The 20,521-nt window shown below is 41.6% G+C and overlaps 1 non-coding gene and 1 pseudogene across 1 annotated transcript; both read right to left on the bottom strand.

Moving 5' to 3' along the window:
- Positions 1-743: 743 nt before the first annotated feature.
- LOC129492349 (U6 spliceosomal RNA) lies at positions 744-850 on the bottom strand. The gene has a single exon (XR_008660811.1). It is a non-coding gene; the product is annotated as a U6 spliceosomal RNA (small nuclear RNA).
- Positions 851-10,828: 9,978 nt separating this feature from the next.
- On the bottom strand, positions 10,829-13,008 carry LOC129491673 (putative UPF0607 protein ENSP00000382826; annotated as a pseudogene).
- Positions 13,009-20,521: the final 7,513 nt, after the last annotated feature.

Raw genomic sequence — 20,521 nt, forward strand, 5'->3', positions numbered from 1 at the left:
TTACCTCCTGATTTGAATTAATGATGGTTTGACTCAGTTTATAGGTCCACATGCCTTCATCCACAATTACAAAATCCCAAAAGCTCTGTGAGCAACAGTGGTTTTACGAATGTATGAAAAAAATATATTTGGTGTCAAAATCTGGCATCAGTAGAGGTGAGATGATCCACAGTTTCAATTATCTCACTTAGTGTGAATTATTTCCTCCAGAAATATTAGTGTTTGATGGTTACAGAGTGCTCCATCTCCACAATTTGGTCTGTTCTGGTCTATGTAATGTCTAAAATATGAAAAGAATCTGAATATATTACAAAATAGCATCCTTTGCTTGTAAGTAGCTAAAACACTAATTGGGGAAATTTCTAAAAAATGTGATGCTTTCACAACAATCATTTAATTTGGAGGAGAAAAATCAGTTGTCACAGAATTAAAAATCTGTTGTTGAAAGATTATTTCGGAGGCTACAAGTAACTAAATTTAACCTTTACACTGCTTTCCCAAAATGGTGACATTGTGACTGTAGTTACAAAGAAAGCCCCATATGAAAACATATCATCCACAAAGATTTCAAAATAAAAAATGAGAACCTGTACTTGTATCCATCCTGTCAAAATGTGAGTGCTGTTTGCCTCAACATTGAATGACATTTGGATGATCTTTTAACCTTTATTTTTCTGTAACCCAGTGGCTCCTAAACTTTACTGCACATCAGAATCACTTGAGCATCTTTTTTATTTTTAAAAAATTTTATGGAAGGCTTCATGAATTTACATGTCATCCTTGAGCAGTGGTCATGCTAATCTTCTCTGTATTGTTCCAGTTTTAGTTTACGTTCTGCCGAAGCGAGCACATCTTTAAAAAATACTCAATACTCTGCCTCGGCCTCCCAAAGTGGTGGGATTACAGGTGTAAGCCTTCAAGACCAACCTGGCCAACATGGCGAAATCTGTCTCTACTAAAAATACAAAATTAGCTGGGTGTGGTGGCATGCGCCTGTAATCCCAGCTACTCAGGAGGCTGATTCAGGAGAATCGCTTGAACCTGGGAGGTGGAGGTTGCAGTGAGCCAAGATCAAGATTGCACCACTGCTCTCCAGCCTAGGCAACAAGAGTGAAACTCTGTCTCAATTAAAAAACAAAACAAAACAAAAACTAAAGTCTGGCTACCTTCTCCAAACATTCTGATTTAATTAAGCTGGAATGTGACCGGGCATCAGGGTTAAAATGTCTTCAAGAGACTCAGTGTATAGCAAAGCTTGGGGATTCCTGTTTTAACCCATAGCAGAGTTACTTCTGGTGACATGTACCTCAATAGAGCAAGTCTAGACACCCTGAGGAATGTTTTCTGACACTTGAATTAAATTATACTGTATAGATACCATGCTTGTGTGAGAGCACCACAAGCTGCTTTGCTTTGTGATGGGTTTTCCATTTGTTTGTTTTTTACATGGGGCTTTCTCTGTAACCACAGTCACGGTGTCACCATTTTATATCATGACAGCACAAAGACCTTTAATTTTCCATCCTAATAATACACTTCATATTTGTGTAATTTGGGGAAAGTAGTGTAATGCTTAGATGTAGTTACTTATAGCCTCCAAAATAATCTTTCAACAACTAACTGATATTTATTTATATAACAACTAATTGTTCTCCTCTAAATTAAATGATTGTTTTGAAAGCATCACATTTCTTTAAGAAATTTGCCCAAATAGTGTGTTAGCTATTTACAAACAAATGATGTTATTTTGTAATATATTCTCAGCTGAACTATCTCCAATTTAGGTTGTGAGCACTTACAAATAAGAAAAGGAAAATGAATAAATAAAAGGAAAAGTTTCCAGGAAGGCTGGAGGTCAGTTTAATTTCCATTTGGTTTCAGATTCTATATCCTATTTATTCACTTGTACAAACTTAATATCAGAATTAGTGCCTTCCCAGATGAATGTAATTTATGCCAACTTTATGAAGATACAGGAGAGGTTTGATTAAGTGTCTAGAACATGCTGGATTTCAAGAATGAGAGAAATCATTTTTTCAGTGTTAAAAATGGGAATATAAAAGCACATAGATTCTTAATGTTGCAAAGAAATTGAGAAAAATTTAAATGTTTTTCAACTGATGCAGAAGGAAACTTCTCCTAGTTGGTGATTGAGTTATAATGCGGCAAATTCACTTCAGCTTACGGAAAATGTTTTTTATTGTTAAAGAAGGCGAATGAATTAGTGATAAGCTTTGACAGCAGGGAGCCTGCGGCAGTCATTTTCCCAAGGGAAAAATGACTAAAAAGTACGCATTTAGTATTTGTCACAACTTAAAAGAAAATAAATTGCATTCACCACTCTCTATGTGGCTAGTTCTGTTACTGGAGCTTCAAAACGAGAATTTGTTTTCACAAACAGATGCTGTTTTACTCAACATCTTGCATTGCTAGCATCCAAACAATTAAGGTACAGCCAAGGCATAGTAACACTAGAGCATTCTCAAATATACCACCCACACGCACCTCCTGCTCAACCCATGACAAACAAACAGAATCAATTCAGGATGTGTGGTTTGTTAATTGATCAATTTCACTTTGACTTCTGAGTGAGAAAGAGTAGTAGAGTCGATAAGATTCTGATGGTGAAGAACTCAATATCCAAATGAGTTCAATGTTTATCTTTATTTTGCTTTACTGTATTTTTTTTTTATCTACCTCAAGTCCAGTCACTAGCAATCCTGCTATTTTATTCATTCAGGACACATTGATGAGGTTTCATGTGGGGCCAGACATCATGTCAGTTGCTGGGAATAAAACATGACCAGGATGCTCTTCTGCCCCCAGGTGTCTTCACTCATGGTCTACATGCATTTTTTATTGCAGCTCAGCTTCTAGCTGTGTGCCTTCGTGTGTAGTCGCACAAGGCCATCTTCTTTGGAGAACATCCTAGTCAAGGGCATCTATCACTTGGTCCTGGTGCAGCTCCCAGAACCCCAAAGCTGCCTTTTATTAAGAGTGGTTCTAAGTTCCAAATGTGTACATGTGTACGCCCTGTATCTTCCCGAAGAAGACATCAATACATTCATAAAAGACAATTTTGGTTTCTTCCATTACTTTTAAAGCTTTATTTATTTTTTTAATATGAAGAGATCTGGTTGTGGAGATAATCTGGCAGTACTTTTTTCTTGAAAGCAAGCAAAGAAAAAACAGTGAAAAAAAACAAAAGAAAAACAGAAACATTGTGTAAACCTCAATGCAGCATTGGATGCATGGGGGAGGGGCCGCTTAATAGATATTGAGTTAAATTGGGCTGAATTAAAACCTGAGTAGAGCTGTGTGTATTGTGAAGTCTCCCTGCCTTGTGAGTAGAACTATTTAATTGAGAATGGCTATTTCTTTCTAGATGTCCTGGAACATATTGTGTTGTTTACTCATACACCTTTTAACACTTTGACCTTTCCAGATTATGTAGTTATAAAACTAGATCCACAAGTAGTCAGTGTCTGCATTAGTTTGTTCTCACACTGCTATAAATAACTACCTGAGATTGTGTAGTTTATAAAAAAAAAAAGAGGTTTAATTGACTCGTGGTTCCCCAGGCTGAACAGGAGGCATGGCTGGGAGGCTTCAGAAAACTTACAATCATGGTGGAAGGTGAAGGGGAAGCAGGCACCTCTTACCATGGTGGAGCAAGAGAAGGAGAGAGTGAAAAAGCAAGTGCTATCAACACTAGAACTCCATCACAAGAGCAGCAAGGGAGAAGTCCGCTCCCATGATTCAATCACCTCCCAGCAGGTCCTCCTGCAACATGTGAGGATTTCAATGCAACAAGATATTTGGGTGGGGACAGAGAGCCAAACCATATCAGTATCATTACTCTGTGTCTATACCAATATTTGACTCCATACCTTACCAGAATGAAAATGTGGATGGGAGGACAGGGAGACATCCAAGGTAGATCACGGCAGTAGGACTCAACACTTCAGTAATGGTGGATGTGAATGCTAGTGTCCAGGCTCTCATTCTAACCCTGAGATCACACCAGTCCTGCTTCAGAGCTGAGGGAAATGTGATGGGTATGACAGAGCTTCACAATAATGTCTCCTTCATTTGAATTCTCCTCAGCTACTTAATAATGCCCCCATATCTAAACATTACACTACCTAAAATGCAGGACAAAAACTGACATTAGAGGTTGTTATTTTATCTTGGATTTCTGTGGAATTTTTTGCTTAACATAGCAATGGTAACCATACCCCAAGCATTTCCTTGGGACTTAATGACTAGATGAGGTAATTGAGAATGAGTAGTTGAGCTAGTGACATATGATATGCCACCATCATGATGGCTTAAATGGCTTTTTTTGGAGGGGACAGGGTCTCACTCTCTTACCCAGGCTGGAGTGCAGTGATGCTTTCATGGCTCACTGCACCCTCAACTTCCCCAGGCTCAGGTGATTATCTCGCCTCAGTTTTCATATTTTTAGTGGAGATGGGGTTTCACCATGTTGTCCAGGCTGGTCTCAAAGTCCTGGCCTCAAGAAATCCTTCTGCCTCAGCCTCCCAAAGTGCTGGGATTACAGGCATGAGCCACCATGCCCAGCCTCATGACCTCATTTTAACTTGCATACCTCTGTAACAACCCTGTTTCTAAACAGGGTCATATTCTGGGATGCCAGTTTTAAGATTTCAACATATCTTTTTTGGGTGGGGGGATACAATTCAACCCGCAACATCACATCTCCACCATTCTAGGTCCCCATCCTCAGTGTGATCTACCTGATTAGGTCATAGGCAGAATCTTAAAGTGCAAGACGAGGTTATTCAATTCTGTGGGTCTCTGTGGGAAGGGACATTAGCAAGTCAGTGGGCCGACAATGCATTCTCCTTCCCTCTCATCTGGTAAAGCCGTCCCTAGAAGATGCAGTGCCCAGGACAAAGCAGTATTTGATCTCATTCCTAGATCACGTTTATCCATGTGAACACGTGCAACTCCCTCTACACACACAGACACACACACATTTGAGGAAACTGTATTAAAATGAGTATCCAGGGAAACCCCTGAAAAGAAATAGCAAGAAATAATACCAGTGTGCATACTCTATAAGAATAAGAAGTGCCTTCTCAGGAGGGCCTAGTACTTATACAAGTTCTTAGTTGAAAACTGTGTCTTTTTGTACACCAGCTGGCAGATTCTCCTTTTCCTCCTTCACTGACTACACAGCTCTCTAATGACCTAGGCCTCGCTCCATGTTGGGAAGCCCCTTAGTTAGTTGGGCCCACAGAGGAGCTACTGGTGATAATAACAGCCCTTCTTAAGGATGACAGTCTTTTTAATTTTTGTGAGTACATAGTAGGTGTGCATATTTATCAGGTACATGAGATATTTTGATACAGACATACAATGTGTAATAATCACATCGGGGAAATGAAGTACAGGGATGACAGTTTTGGCAAGGCTAATATAAGCCTACAACTCTGAGTGCAGCAATTGGAAAGCTGGAAAGAATAACAGAGCAAATCCTGTGCTATTATTGCTGATTTGGTTTTCTTTCAAATGCAAAAGCTCCAATAAATGGGTAGTGAAGAATACCAAAATCGGCTAATAAGCCACCTGTATACCAAAGATAATAAATGTAATATGCATAGAAATCAAGGTTTTCCCTCAGGTAGAAATTAAATTTTAAAAGAAGAGCTGGAAATTCTTGATAAATAATGATCCATGAACATACCTTTCAAAAGGTATGTTCTTTTAAATATTTGTGTGCCCACATTGCACGCAGGGAAGGTAATGTTTGAAGTTGTAACTCTGTCTGCCTTACTCTGGTATGTAACAGGACCAGCAGTCCTTTACAGGAGGTGGGCTTCCGCTGTTTTGTGCTCATTAGACCTAGCCACAAGCTGATCTTTTACAGGGATGCAGAAAATGGCTGAACCTGAGGAGACACCTGGTGGAGAATGCAAGCATTCTTCTCTCTGGGTAAGGTACACTTATTTCTTTTTTTCCATAATATTTCAGATGACAAGAGAGCAAGACAATGTCACAGGATCTTTGTATTTGCTTCTTACCAGTCTAGAGATGTGAAGCAATTACACAAGAAGTAAAACAGATGTTGTGCTAATTTAACCTTCCTACTAGTGCAGTTCATACTCAATGAGTTTAATTATTTCCAACATTTATTTATTTATTCACTCATCTGTGCATATAGAGGCACCAGGGAAGGAGAGGTCTTGGCTCCTGTGTGCAGCTCATGCTGAACTATGGAGGCAAGACATACAGTCCTCAAGAGTGGGGATTAAGGGTGTAATTGGGTGAGATTAGACTACATCAGAATGCTAAGTGCCAGGTAAGCAGAGAACTGATGAATTAGGGGAGCTCTCAAAACTGGGGATTAGAAGTGGGGTGTTCAATCAGTAGATGATTCGGTTGAGCTGAGAGGGAGAAACAGGCACTACATCAGAGTATCTGGAAAAAGAAAATCACGTGTAGGAACGGTTGGTGGATAGGACACTGGACTATCTTTCACAGAGGGCTATGTTTCGGACTCATGAGAGATAAATTGGACTAGATAAGGTACAGCTTACTAAAAGAAACTTTCTTGGCTGGGTGCGGTGGCTCACTCCTGTAATCCCACCACTTTGGGAGGCCAAGGCAAGTGGATCATTTGAGTTCAGGACTTCGAGACCAGCCTGGCCAACATGGTGAAACTCTGTCTCTACTAAAAATACAAAAAATTAGCCTGGGGTGGTGGCGTGCACCTATAATCCCAGCTACTCAGGGGGCTGACGCAGGAGAATTGCTTGAACCTGGGAGGCAGAGGTTGCAGTGAGCCAAGATCACGCCATTGCACTTCAGCTTAGGCAACAGAGTGAAACTCCATCTCAAAAAAAAAAAAAAAAAAAAAAAAGAAAGAAAAAAAGAAAGTTTCTTAGCATCACAACTAAAAAGCTGTCTACCCACAAATATGTTTAGGAGGAGATCTGGCTGGCATTATAGAATGTCAACGGTTTTTAAGGCAAAAGGAATGACTGCTTCTCTGTCTCAGTTCCCAACTACCTGTGTAGTTTTGGGCAATGTGTTAGTTAGTTAGTCCTGCAAAACTGAGCCAAAACTCAGTGGCTGCAATGACCAACCATTTCTTACTCTTCACAGGTCTGGTCAGCTGATCACGATTGGGTTTAGCCAGGGTGGCTGTGTTCCATGTCCTTCTCATCCTTCTTCTGGGACCCATGAGTCACCCTGGGCACGTCTTCCTCATGGTGGGGGTGGAGGGTCAAGAGCATAAACGGAAACATGCAAGTTGATTTGAGGCTGGAACTCAGAATGGTTGCTTCCCTCTTTTTCTGATGGCCAGTGCAAGTGATAAAGCCAGCGTCCCAGTCAGGGAGTGGGGTAATATTCCCCACTCCTTATGTGACAAATGAAAGTCCCATGGTAAAGAGGATGGATAGAGAAGAGTGAGAAACTTAGCCAGACATGCCATCTACCACAGGCAATTCTCTTACATTCCCAGACATATTTTCCTCATTTCTAAAACAGGATAATAATCCATTTTTCAAAAGAAGACATACAAATGGCCAAGAAGCATGTACAAAAATTTTCAACATCACCAGTCATCAGCAAAATACAAATTAAAACCACAATGAGATATCTCACATCAGTCAGAGTGGTTATTATTAAGGTAAAAATATAACAGATGTTGGCAAGGATGTGGAGAAAAAGGAATGCTTATAAACTGTTGGTGGGAATGAAAATTAGTACAACCTCTATGGAAAACAGTATGAAGATTTCTCAAAGTACTGAAAATAGAACCACCAGTTGATCCAGCAATCCCACTTTTGGGCATCTACCCAAAAGAAAATAAATAATTATACAAAAAGATGCCTACATTCTTAAGTTTCCCTCAGCACTGTTCACAACAGCAAAAACATGGCATCAACCTAAGTGGTCATCAACAGAGGACTGAATAAAGAAAATGTGGCATATATACACCATGATATACTACTCAGCCATGAAAAATGAAATTATGTCTTTTGCAACAATCTGCACGAAACTGGAGGCCATTATCTTAAGTGAAATAACTCAGAAAGAGAAAGTCGTATACCACACGTAGATGACTCGCTTATAAGTGGGAGCTAAGTAATGTGTTCACATGGACATAGAGAGTAGACTAACAGGCACTGGAGAATTGAAAAGGTGGGAGGGTCAGAGAGGGAGTGAGTGATAAGAAATTACTTAATGGGTACCAAGGACACTGTTTGGATGATGGTTACACTAAAATCCCAGACTTCTCCACTACACAATATATCCATGTAACAAAACTACACTTATATTCCCTAAATCTATCAAAATAAAAAATATGTAAACATAAATAAAAGACATTCATAATATCTGTCACTTCACCTCAGTCATAATGAAGGTAAATACAATACTTAGTGTATGTGGATGTTTTTACTCAGCAGCAAAGCATAAGGCAACTCAAGGAGTAATTATTTTGCATGTGCTCATATTCTCTCCTGATAGCAGAAATAAAATTCTTATAATGGCGTCCTTTCCCTAAGCCTCCAATGCCATCCCCTAACCTCTCGCATGAGATTCTGCATAGATTGTCCTCTCTGATAAATGCTCTCTGAAAAAATGTAGGATGGAAGTTTCTACAATGACCTTGAATGTATCCAGATAAACAATTTAGAAAAATAAAATCCTTGCACGTTGCTGATGTTTTCTGATAAGGGTGAAGACAACGTGGGAGAGGCCCCATTGATCAGAGAAGTCTTCGCGAGCTCTTCTTTCCCCACAGTGACAGTGGGTGTTTCCGCTCTGCTCATTTCACACACTCCTGTCGCATTTACTCCCAAAGCATTAGTGGCTAAGAGAGTTAGCCTGGGTTCCGGAAGTGGACAAATGAAAGGATGCTACCTAAAACTGATGTAGAATCTTTATCTTTTTGGCATTAGGCTTCAGCTAAAAGTGAGTTAATCTGCCATAAGTGTTCAGAATATTGTTCTGAGTTGAGAATACTGTTGTAAACATGTTCACGTACTTGCTCAGAGTTACCAGTTTATTAAAAAAAAACTATTGACTCCCTGGGGTAAATAATATAGAACTCAGCAATCTATAGGATATATTGGCGATTCCAATGGGGGCAGTGGTGGAAGAGACAGAGTTTTGCATATCTGTGCTATGATTTTTTAAAAACACTTTATATCTTTAATATATTAAGTAGCAAAGAAAAATATTTTATTTATGATAACTATTTAAATAATATTTAAAACGACTTTATGGGTACATCTATCTACATTTGCATATCAAAGTATTTTTAAAAAAGAAAATCATTTGTATCATTACAATAATGTATAGAAACATAATCAAAGACCAAATACATCTTGGGCCATAATTTTACCCTTCTAAATTCTTATTTTCAAAAAAAATTAAGAGTAATTTAACTCACTAATGTTTTCCAAAATGTTCTAATCAACTTGTCACATAGTAAAACTAAGTTGCCACCATACTAACTTAGACTTAGAGATTTGTAAGGGTAACAAATGTTTTAGAAACTTAAAACAACCTTTTTGTTGACATTTTATTTTTGCTTAGAATGCAAAAGAAGAAAACAAGGAGTTTTATTTTTTTACCTGCTAAAAGCATTTGGGTAAACTTAGCAAGGTTTAAGATGGGTCTTCTTTTAAAGATTTTAAATACATTTCTGAAAAGACACTGATATGAGTTCCAGTTCTGAATGCCACGGTTATTTTCCCAGATTGTAGTGTTTTTTTGTTGCTGTTTTTGTCTTGTTTTTTCTTGAGACATGGTTTCATTCTGTCACTCTGCAGTCCAGGCTAAAGTGCAGTGGTGAGATCATAGCTCACTGTAGCCTTAGCCTCTTGAGTAGCTGGGACCACAGGTGAGCACCACTATGCCTAATTCTTAAAAAAAAAAAAAAAATTGTAGAGATGAGGTCTCAGTATGTTATTCAGGCTGGTCTTGAACTTCTGGCCTCAAAGAATCCTCCTGCCTTGCTCTCCCAAAGCACTGGCATTACTGGTATGAGCCATCATGTCTGGCCTTCCTAGATTGTTTTTCGGCAGATATGTAAACCAGGAGATCTGTGGATATGAATATAATCTGAAATTTGAGAGATGAAAGAGGTGACCAAGCTGATTCACAATTAAAGTCTGTACAAAGACCAAGCCATGCAGAGTAAAAGAGGTAAAAGTGGTAAAAGAAGAAACATCCAGGGGAAGGAGACACATAACGATCCTTTCCCACTGTTAGCGACTGAATCTAAAGGCATGTTACTGTTAAGCTTTAAAATGGTGTGCTTCTGTTGTAAAATTGCAGCTAAGTTCTTTTGAAGGTAGCAATACCATTCAGGTTGCTCAAATGTTTTGACTGGATTAAAATGAAAACTTTTAGAAACACATCTATTTACAAAGTGTATGCAATCCTTCAGATGTGTGTGTGTTTTTCTCTCCCTAGCTCTTTCTTTTTCTTTGAAAAGCAGTGCCTTGCAGCTCCTCTTTCTGAGACAGAAAAAAAAAATCAATGATCAACAACAGTCCAATACTCAAGAACAACCTAGAAATAACAAATCAGTCTGTGTGTGTGACAGAAAAGGAGAGTGTATGTGGTAAGAAAAGCAGCTACCATTTCAGACTTCCACAGGGCAATTATAAGAAACAGTGGGCAGCTGGGCAGAGGCGTTCCTCACTTCCCAGACAGTGGGACGGCCGGGCAGAGGCACTCCTCACTTCCCAGATGGTGCGGGGACCAGGCAGAGACGCTCCTCAGGTCTCGATCTCTTGACCTCGTGATCCGCCTGCCTCGGCCTCCCAAAGTGCTGGGATTACAGGCGTGAGCCACCGCGCTTGCCCTGCCATGGCTTTCTCCTCCCAAGCGGCTGTTTTCGTCTCCTGGATTTTGATGTTCTACTTAATACCCCCATGTTCTTATCCATGTTGCCCTGCTGGAGGCGTCTTTCCCTTTGGGAAGCCTGACCCAGCTCCATCAGTGCCTCAGGAGATAGGCAGGGAAGCTTAGCAGGTGGGGGCAGCTCGTCTCTATCCCACCTCAATTGCAGCGGAGGGGTCGGCGGCAGCGGCAGCAGTGGCCCAGGCAGTTTTCTTTCGCGGGACCTGTGGCCGGCAGCTCTGGGTGGAGAAGAGCTACTTGATGCAAGAGCTGCAGGATCCTTGCACTGCATCTCCTTCCCCACCATCAGCAAGCCTGGAGAGCTGAGCAGGTGGTCTTTACCCAGCACCTTCAAGGCCGCCTTCTCTGGACACAGGGAGCAGCCCAGAACTGGGTCAGGGAGCACTGTTGGAACTGGGGCAGGGACACTGTTAGAACTGGGTCAGGCTTCCCAAAGGGAAGGACGCCTCCAGCAGGGCTGTGTGAGCTGGAGACTCCATGGCCCTTGGAGTAGAAACTCACTGCATGCAACCTGGGCCTTATCAGTCTGGTTCTTTTCCATCAAGCTCTTGAGATGGACATTTTTCTCCAAGCACCTGGGACTGCACCAGGAGGAAGTGAGGTTCACTTGAGCCTCCAGGGGCCTAGAGGTGGAGGCTGCTTCCCCATTGCTACACTTGCCCCTTTTCTTGTCCTCCTGGTCCTGGGGTCTCTACCTGATCCACCTCCATTGGTTCTTCAGGCTCTTCTTCTGCCCTCACTTCTGGCTTTGGGAGCGTGGCTGGGATCAGGGTCAGATTCCAAGACCTGATCACCTGCTCCTCTAGCGAAGGCAGTCGGAGGTTAAGCTTGCGTCTGAGACAGGGATCCTCATGGGGCTGAGGTGTCCGAACATCATGGAGTTGCAAGCAGACAGCACGGATTTCTTCCTTGAGGGGGGCCTCCAGACCACAGAAGTCAGGACCCCCAGTGGGGTGCCCGTGTTCTGAGGGAGAAGACACAGCCTTGTAGGGGCTCCGTCCCACCGGGCTGGAAAAGAAGGCCTAGGACATCGCAGAGGGTTGAAGAGGAATCGGGAAGACCCCAGGGTTCCCGGGGCAGGCACAGGCACAGGAGCCGCGGGGGGAGCCCTGCCAGCTGGGAAGGCCTCACGGACAAGATTAGCAGGTTGCCAATGGTGTGGCCGGGACCGCTGGTGGAACCAGGAACAAAATATTCTTAGACAAGCAGGTCGCCTATGGCGTGGCCGAGACCTGCAGCGGAACCTAGGGAGGCCGAGGCGAGCGCATCACGAGGTCAGGAGATGGAGACCATCCTGGCTAACACAGTGAAACCCCGTCTCTACTAAAAATACAAAAAAATTAGCCGGGCGTGGTGGCGGGCGCCTGTAGTCCCAGCTACTCGGGAGGCTGAGGCAGGAGAATGGTGTGAACCCGGGAGGCAGAGCTTGCAGTGAGCCGAGATCGCCCCACTGTACTGCATCCTAGGTGACAGAGTGAGACTCTGTCTCAAGAACAAAAAAGCTTAGAGGAGCATGTTGCCTATGGCATGGCCCGGACCTGCAGCGGAACCAGGAATAAAATATGCTTAGTGAATTGCCCATTTTGAGCAAGTTGTGCCCGGACGAAACTGAGGGTCAGAAGCGGAGAGGATACTCCTTAGTCACCCACTTCTCTGCTGCCTGTGTGCCCTGGGCACCTGGGACATCACAGTGGGGCTGGTGATAGAGCCAAGGTGTGAAGGAGTGCGCAGGAGCCCAGCGAGGAGGGCCTACAAGAGGAGTCAAAGGGCAAAGGGCTAGGCCCCTCCACTGGTCCAGCTGGACTCTCTAGCCTCAGGGACACCCTGTTCCTGGGGGCAGGTGTGTGGCCCTGGATGGGCCCCGCTGTGGGGCTGTGGGGGGTTCAGGACTGATCCGCCAGAGCCCTTCCCACCTGGCGCCTGGCGCAGGCGCTGGCTAGCACCCCATGGCCCTGTCTTGGCTGGCCCTGTCCCCGGGGTTACAGGGCCAGAACCTGCTGGAAGCAGAGTACAGGACCAGCCAGATCCCACCAGGCACCCCCGGGGCCTCTCCAGTACCTCTGTGCCGCCTGGAGCCAGGCCTGCCTTCTCCATGGCCGCCCTGGCCTTGAGGGCCACCAGCCCGGCTGCGCAGGCTTCCAAGTAGAGGACGTGGTGCCCTGACCTGACTGGATGCTGCCCTTTACCACATCCCTTCCTGGCAGGCAGGGTCTCCACTTCTTTTTACAAATTCGCCTGAGACCGTTCCTCAGGTCATTCAGCCAGTCGTGGCCCAGCCAGGCTTTGAGCCCAGGCTCTGCGATTCCACAGCTGGCACTCTGGCCTGTGTGCCTCCTGATGTGGATACAGGATGTATTCTTATTTTTTTCCTGTATTCCTGGGGTACTTAGCACCGTGGCATATCTGTAATAAGCACATGCTTACCTAGAAGGAGGTCTTTACTTCAACATGTAAGTTGACCATGGCCCACTCTGGGCTCCAGTCCTCTACAAAGATGTAGGGCAGGGACTACCAGTTGTCGGCACGGCACCATCCCACATTGCTCTCCTAATGGTGCCTTTCAGCCCAGATGTTCTTCTTTGTCTGGTGGGAAGGATCCAAGTATGTAAGGATTATGTTCTAGATCAGCTTTGGTCTATCCTAAAAGAAATTCACCAGTGGATTATTCTATACAGATAAAAGTCAGTTTCTCTGGTCTTCCTGGAATGTGTCTAGAAAGCAAGTACATTATTTATTTACAAGTTAATAGTGGATCAATGTTTTGGATTCAAATATGACCAACGTAATTTGGTCATTGTGAGCATGCCAGCTCTGTCCACTCTTCACCACACATTATGATACCCTAAATATAACTCTAGATTTTCTTATGCCCAAGAGAAGGACATACTCTTGGGTGTCTGGACTAGTGAAACATGTATGAAAAAACATTCAGCCACTCTACATCTTTTTATTGGAGAATTGGAAACATCTATACTCAAAGATATTATTAAAAGGTAAGAAGTTAAAAAAAAAAAGAAACAGTGCAGAATACGTGATTGGGGAAAGGTGAGGGAAAGCACCAATTCCACCTAAAATTATGAAAACCCTAGAGTTTGTATTTAGCTGGCTTCCTCCCACCTTCTTTGTGTGGCCAGCCCTGCTGTCTCCCTCACCTCGCTGACACTGAGCAGATCTATGTGTCTCTTTGCTGTTGCACAGGGATGCAGGATTAGTCGGTAACAAGATCAGAGGCAGCAACAGTGGATGCCTGACTTGGGGTTCATTGAGTATGATTGGCTAAAAGCTAGGGCTTTACAGCAAACAGCAAAACAAGTCAGACTTCTTGCAGGTAACAAAAGACGTTAGATTTGTAAGTCAAATAGCTGTGATTTCTTTTTTTTTTTTTTTTTTTTCTTTTTTTTTTTTGAGACGGAGTCTTTCTCTGTTCCCTAGGCTGGAGTGCAGTGGCGCGATCTCGGCTCACTGCAAGCTCCGCCTCCCGGGTTCACGCCATTCTCCTGCCTCAGCCTCCCAAGTAGCTGGGACTACAGGCACCCGCCAACACGCCCGGCTAATTTTTTGTATTTTTAGTAGAGACGAGGTTTCACTGGGTTAGCCAGGATGGTCTCGATCTCCTGACCTCGTGATCCGCCCGCCTCGGCCTCCCAAAGTGCTGGGATTACAGGCTTGAGCCACCGCGCCCGGCCAAATAGCTGTGATTTCTAATCCAGACTCCCTAGCATGGCCTTAGACAAGTGTCTAACTCTTCTTTATCTGTTTTTTTTCATCTAGGGGAGGACAAGAAACGAACAGTTAGCACAAACATATTATTGTGACAATTACATCAGGTAAGGCATAGAAATGACCTAACATGATGGCTTGAACATAGTAGGTACTTATTACACCTGATCTAAGTGGTATTAGGAAAACAGGAGGTGCTCTTTGCTATACTAATTATTCATATGAGGATTTAGAGCCTGCTAAAGGCAACGGTAGCCTGTGGATTTGTGTGTAACTCTGAGTGATTGACAACATCTGCCTGGAGAATTGGGATGAGAACGATTTTGAGAAAGGGCTCAGCAAGAAATAATGTGGTGATGGATATTGCCGTCTGTCATGAGTGAGAAAAGAGAGAATGGGGCCAAATATACCATGCATTTACTATTTCTCAGTAAGCGCCAATAGACAAATACAAATAAATAAAAATAATACAAAATAATACACATATCTGATCTTCAAGGACCACATGACCTAGCAGGCAATAAACACCAATAAACTGTCTGGATGCAGTGGACAGGAGCTCAAGACTAGCCAGGGCAACACAGTGAGACTCCATCTCTACAAAAAAAAGTGCGCGTGTGTGTGTGTGTGTGTGTGTGTGTATTAGCCAGGCATAGTGGTGCACACCTGTAGTCCCAGCTACTTGGGAGGCAGAGGTGGGAGGATCACTTGAGCCTGGGGGGTCCAGTCTACAGTGAGCTATGATCATACCACTACACTCCAGCCTCGGTGACAAAGCAAGACCTTGTTTCCAAACAAATGAACAAACAAACAGACAACTAAGTATTAAAAACGCTATCATACTTTCTAGTACCTGAATAATCTGAGCAGATACTCTTGGCATGCTAATCACACAAGGGAGTGTCACTAAAAGCTTCCTAAAGGGACAATGACAAATAGCCATGTGGAAGGCAGAGGGAAAGTAGCAGGTATTCCTCTAAGACGGAACAACACCGTCAAAGGCAGAGTCAGGTAAAACTTCACTATGGAGGTCAAGAGCACGTAAATTTGGATAAGAATATTTTTACAGGGAATTGGCTGGAGAGGAAATGGTTGAGATAGGGAGGTTTGTGTACCACATTAAGCTCTGCTAAGGTACTTCATTGATTTGACTTGGGCTATGTGGGAAGGAGCAATCCAGTTCATAACTCCCAGAAATCCCCATTCACATGCGTTGAAAACAATTTGCTTGACAAGTTGAAACTTACAAACTGATGAGATGCCATTCATTTTTATGTGCAGCTTCATTCTACTGACATGATCTGTGCTACTTCAGTAATGAAGTAGAACCTAAAGATGGATTAAAATTGTGTGTACCTATACTTTATTTTTCTGATTGATGATTATCATTGTTTCATCATAAATATAGGCAAAAACAATAATGGAAAACATGGATTTCTAGTGGACAGCTTTTGTTCATTTGGTTTCCTAGGACTGCTATGTCCTTTCTTCATTACTAATTATTTTCCCATGCCCCTGGGAAGCCTGTAAAAATTTCTCCTGAAAGAATTAACCATCCTGCCTCTGTATCCAAAGCGCATTGCTTATATCTTCGTCATGGTCTTTGTTCTATTAACAGAATCTTGTTAGTGTTTTCATTTGTAAGCTGATGGAAGATGTCAGCTCTGTTCTGTAAACTTCTGAAAGATAAGGACCAGAGCTTATTTGTCATTGTACCTCTCACAATACTCAGCCTTGTATTTGCACACAGCATATGCCCAATAAGTGTGTGCCTGCATGCTGACTGATGATTATGATTTGATGTTTGAATTTTAGTCATGATTATAATGGTATTGGTCATCTATCAAGTTTGCACTATAGTTCACAAAGCTGCGTTTCTTAATACTTGCCATGTTATCCAGTTATTTTTATTCCAAAAATGGATTAATGGATGAAGGCTGCAATGAGCTTAAATCAACTATTTGTGGCTTATGAAAATAAAGCATAAAGCAACTATAACTACGACTTTGGTTATAATTGTAGCATATTCATATATTAAACCAACTGAACCCTCAGTAGACACATTGAGGTTGTCAGTTTTTAGGGTAGAATTCCACTGGTTTTATAACAAACCATCAAAGAATCACAACGTCTTATTTTAACGACACAGTAGTGTATAGTTAAATGTGGGGGATGTTCTAGGTCTAGTGGAGATTAGAGGATTAACTGAGGAAATGATGACTAATGAAAATTAGTGATAATTATTTGTTAAGCCCAGAAAGAACTGCAGGAGGAGTGAACTATGATAATTATGGGCAGAAGAAAGGAGAGGTGACTCTTCAAAAAGAGAAGCAACTATAACTTTTTCTGTTTCTTTAATAAAGGGCTATGAAGAAGGCATGGAAGACAAGGATAACTCAGGGAACAGAGAAGATGGTGGCACAGATAGTGTCATTTGGGGTTTTGAGAAAGGCGGTAGATATTGGCTGCCACTCAGATCATGTGGGATAATGATGCCAGAACAGGTTTCCACCTTCATTCCTATGCAGGAGGTACCATTCAAATATTTGATTTCAATCAGTGACACATTTTGGCATTCTGTGAAATGCAATGTGATTTTAGTTACATGTTATTTCATCATGTTACAAGTGTACATTGAAATAACAATACAGTTGGATTATCTGCGATGGAGTTTGGATATTTCCAGGAATGTTGCTGAGTGGGTTGCTTAGGCAAAGGAGATAAGCAAGCAATGTGACATTCACTGAAAACAATTCTCATGGAACTGATTTTCACAGGCATTGACTCGAATGCTGTGCCAGCTCCATAAGACACCATGGATACACAGAGGAAACTATCTCAGTTTTAAAGAGGAGACTGTTTCGATGCTCCTTAATTTCGAAACTTGTTTTAACTCTTCTACCAGAGACTGACTCTGTTTTATATCTCAGTCCAATTGTCCCAGTGATTGTTGTGCTCACACCTTTACATCATTAACAATTCCATATGACTGGACATACCTTCCATTAACTATTGAAGTATTTCCTTAGTAGAGGAGTAAGACAAAGCCCAAGGTCATGAATTGCTGAAACTCTAAAGCCATTGCAGTTTATCCTGGATACCTTTTGTTCTAGTTCATTCTTTCTTGCCTTTGAGGTATAACTTTTTTCTCCCATCAAATTTACCCTCAGGGTAGAATCTAGAATTAGTTAACTAGACTTTGATATGAGTTTGACACCATGTTCACAGATATCATTGACATTTAGATATGAAAATGATTGTAAATATATCCTAGTCCAATCTCCATATGTTATATATAAGAAAGCTGTGTCTCAGAGATAAGCTTTGGATTTCACAGCATGTTAGTGGCACATCAGGGAGCCTGGAGCTTAGGTTAGAGAGTACGATAATTGTTTTTGATTGCAAACAATGGAAAGCTCAATATAAATTGCCTTAAGAAAAAGACAGGTTTGGAAGATAAGAAATATGCTGGTTCATGTAATTGGCCATTCCAGGGGATGATCTAAACATGGCATATGCCTTTCCTTCTGCCAGTTTTCAAATGTTCCCCTCTGGAGTCACTTCCATTGTCACTCTGCTGCTCTTCTGTGCTTCTGCGATGACTACCAGCAGCTCTAGGTTGGATACCTCATTTACATTCGGGAGGAAAAGACAGCCTTTTTATCTCAGCATTCTCAGCAAAATTCCAAGGTTCACACTAACTTGTCCAGCTGAGATCCCATGCCTTCTGCCGAAACAAGTGGGTGGACACTGAGAACAAGATTTCTAATATTCTGAAGTTTCGGTTCCACAGAACAGTGTATCAAAACTAAAGAAGTAAATAAACTGCTTCTTTCACCAATACTTTGCAAAATGATAGTCCTGGATATCCTGTGAAGCTGGTCTCCACTGGTTACAGAGAAGTGTTGGGCAGGTGGCTGGACGCTCATTGCAACTAGGATGAGCAGGAATTGACACTCGAATCGTACCTTTTGTTCAGCCCTCTGCCCCACTCTGTCAGTAACCATGACTCCCAAGGACTTGAAGCCTGCCTGCTTCTCTGGGTTGCATGTTGCACTCAATATTTTTTTCTCCCACTGCCCCCTCTCTATGATGTTTTATGTGCTACGAGTCATGGAACTGAGTTCCATATCTCAGGTAGGCCCACAGGTAATGTTTCTACAGTGGTATCCCATTCTCCTTCCAAATCCCTGCTGCTTTCCAGTCTGTAGACAAAGGCCAGGGAGTAACATCAAAAGCAGTAAAGTCCTTCCTTTGAATTGCCTCTTAGTCTCTAGCTTTTCCTGGATTTTTCACAACTGCTTGGACCCTGCCTTCGTGCTTCCTTAGGATTTTGCTCACAGAGCTACTGTGCACTTGGACCTCATAAATTAGAGCTTGTGGGGTTTGATACCACATCCAATAGGATAGATAGTCAAAGTCCTTACTCCTTCTGTCCATTCCAAAAACCTCTTGATTTCTGCTCACCTCCATCCCAAATTCCCTTACAGTTTTCCCTACGACATCACCATCTATAGCTCCAAACCTCCTCTGGGGAGTCCACATGAGGATGATGATGTCCAGGAAGGTCAAGTGACTTTTCTAAGGCCACACTGTTAGTGAATAGCAGAGTATGACTAAGTCTCTTAATGCTAATTGTCAATTTAATAGAAAAAAGTGGAAACAATTATCAAATTACTAAAATCATTTTCAACCCAGCACATGCTGAATACTTTGATTATAGCAATACTCAAAATAACTTCCAAATTTATAATTTAGGGCAAGGGATGTGAGAAGGTAGACATTAGTCACAATGAGACAAAACAAGAGAGAATTGATGGTCTATTACCTTAAGCATTCACCTTTCTAGGAAACTGTCAGGAAGTCAGAAAATTACATAAACATAATGAGAGTATGACTCAAAGTATTTTTCCTTAAACTTAATAGTAAAAACATATAATCTCTAAATTATTACTTGTTTTCTTGCTTCAAGGTCAAAGTGAACAGCACATCTTTGGAAGGCTCTCCATTAGGAGTGACTGACAAAAATTTCTTGTGAATTAACTACTCCCAGTGTAAACATATTCTTGCATAAAGGAATGAATGTATGTGCGTTAAAAGCACGTTACAGTCTGACAAATCAAGGAAATCATTGTCTGACTATTAACTAGATGACACACTTGAAAAAATGTTTTTTTCTGACCCTGAATTCAGTATTTGGAAGTTCAAACTCTTCTGATTTTGATTCCAAGGCAGATAGTCTCATGTAGACCTGTAAAATATGTTATTGAAGAAATCAGAAAGTGACCTCTTCAAACTGAATTAATTTTATTCAAGTTCAATAGCAGAAAAAATGGTTTAGATTAAAAAATAGCTCTGGTTAATTATGACATTCCATTCTACTCTGATTCTATCAAATTTTCAGATAAGGACTGATCTTTGGGAACTTATCAGAGCTGCTTGAATATTTTTTCTCTTCGCTTGGGCTTTAAATCTTTCTTAGCAAATTGCACAATGCTGCTGATTAGCTGATATTTAGTGATTCTTAAAGTTTTGACTTAAAAGATGGTAATTGCTAACATAGTACTGCCATGAGTTTAACAGAAGAAAAATAAAGTCAAAACGCTTTACTTTGGCTTTTTCTAGAATACTATTTTTTTCTCTTTGGCAATGCTTTTCAAATCCTTTGCTTCAAGCTGATCTCAGTAATTAAAAGAATGATTTTTAAAACTCTCCAAAAGGATTCTGCATATTAAAATTCATTAAAATGCAATGTTCACAACACAGGATATTTTATTGTAACTATCTATGGAGGGTAAAATGGGAAGGAAATTAGGTGCTTCCTCTATATTCATTACTCACGCGTGTTTATTAAAATTTAGTTATATAAATGAGAACTCGACACATT

This window comes from Symphalangus syndactylus, chromosome 10, assembly GCF_028878055.3.
Source record: "Symphalangus syndactylus isolate Jambi chromosome 10, NHGRI_mSymSyn1-v2.1_pri, whole genome shotgun sequence".
Lineage (NCBI taxonomy): Eukaryota > Metazoa > Chordata > Mammalia > Primates > Hylobatidae > Symphalangus > Symphalangus syndactylus.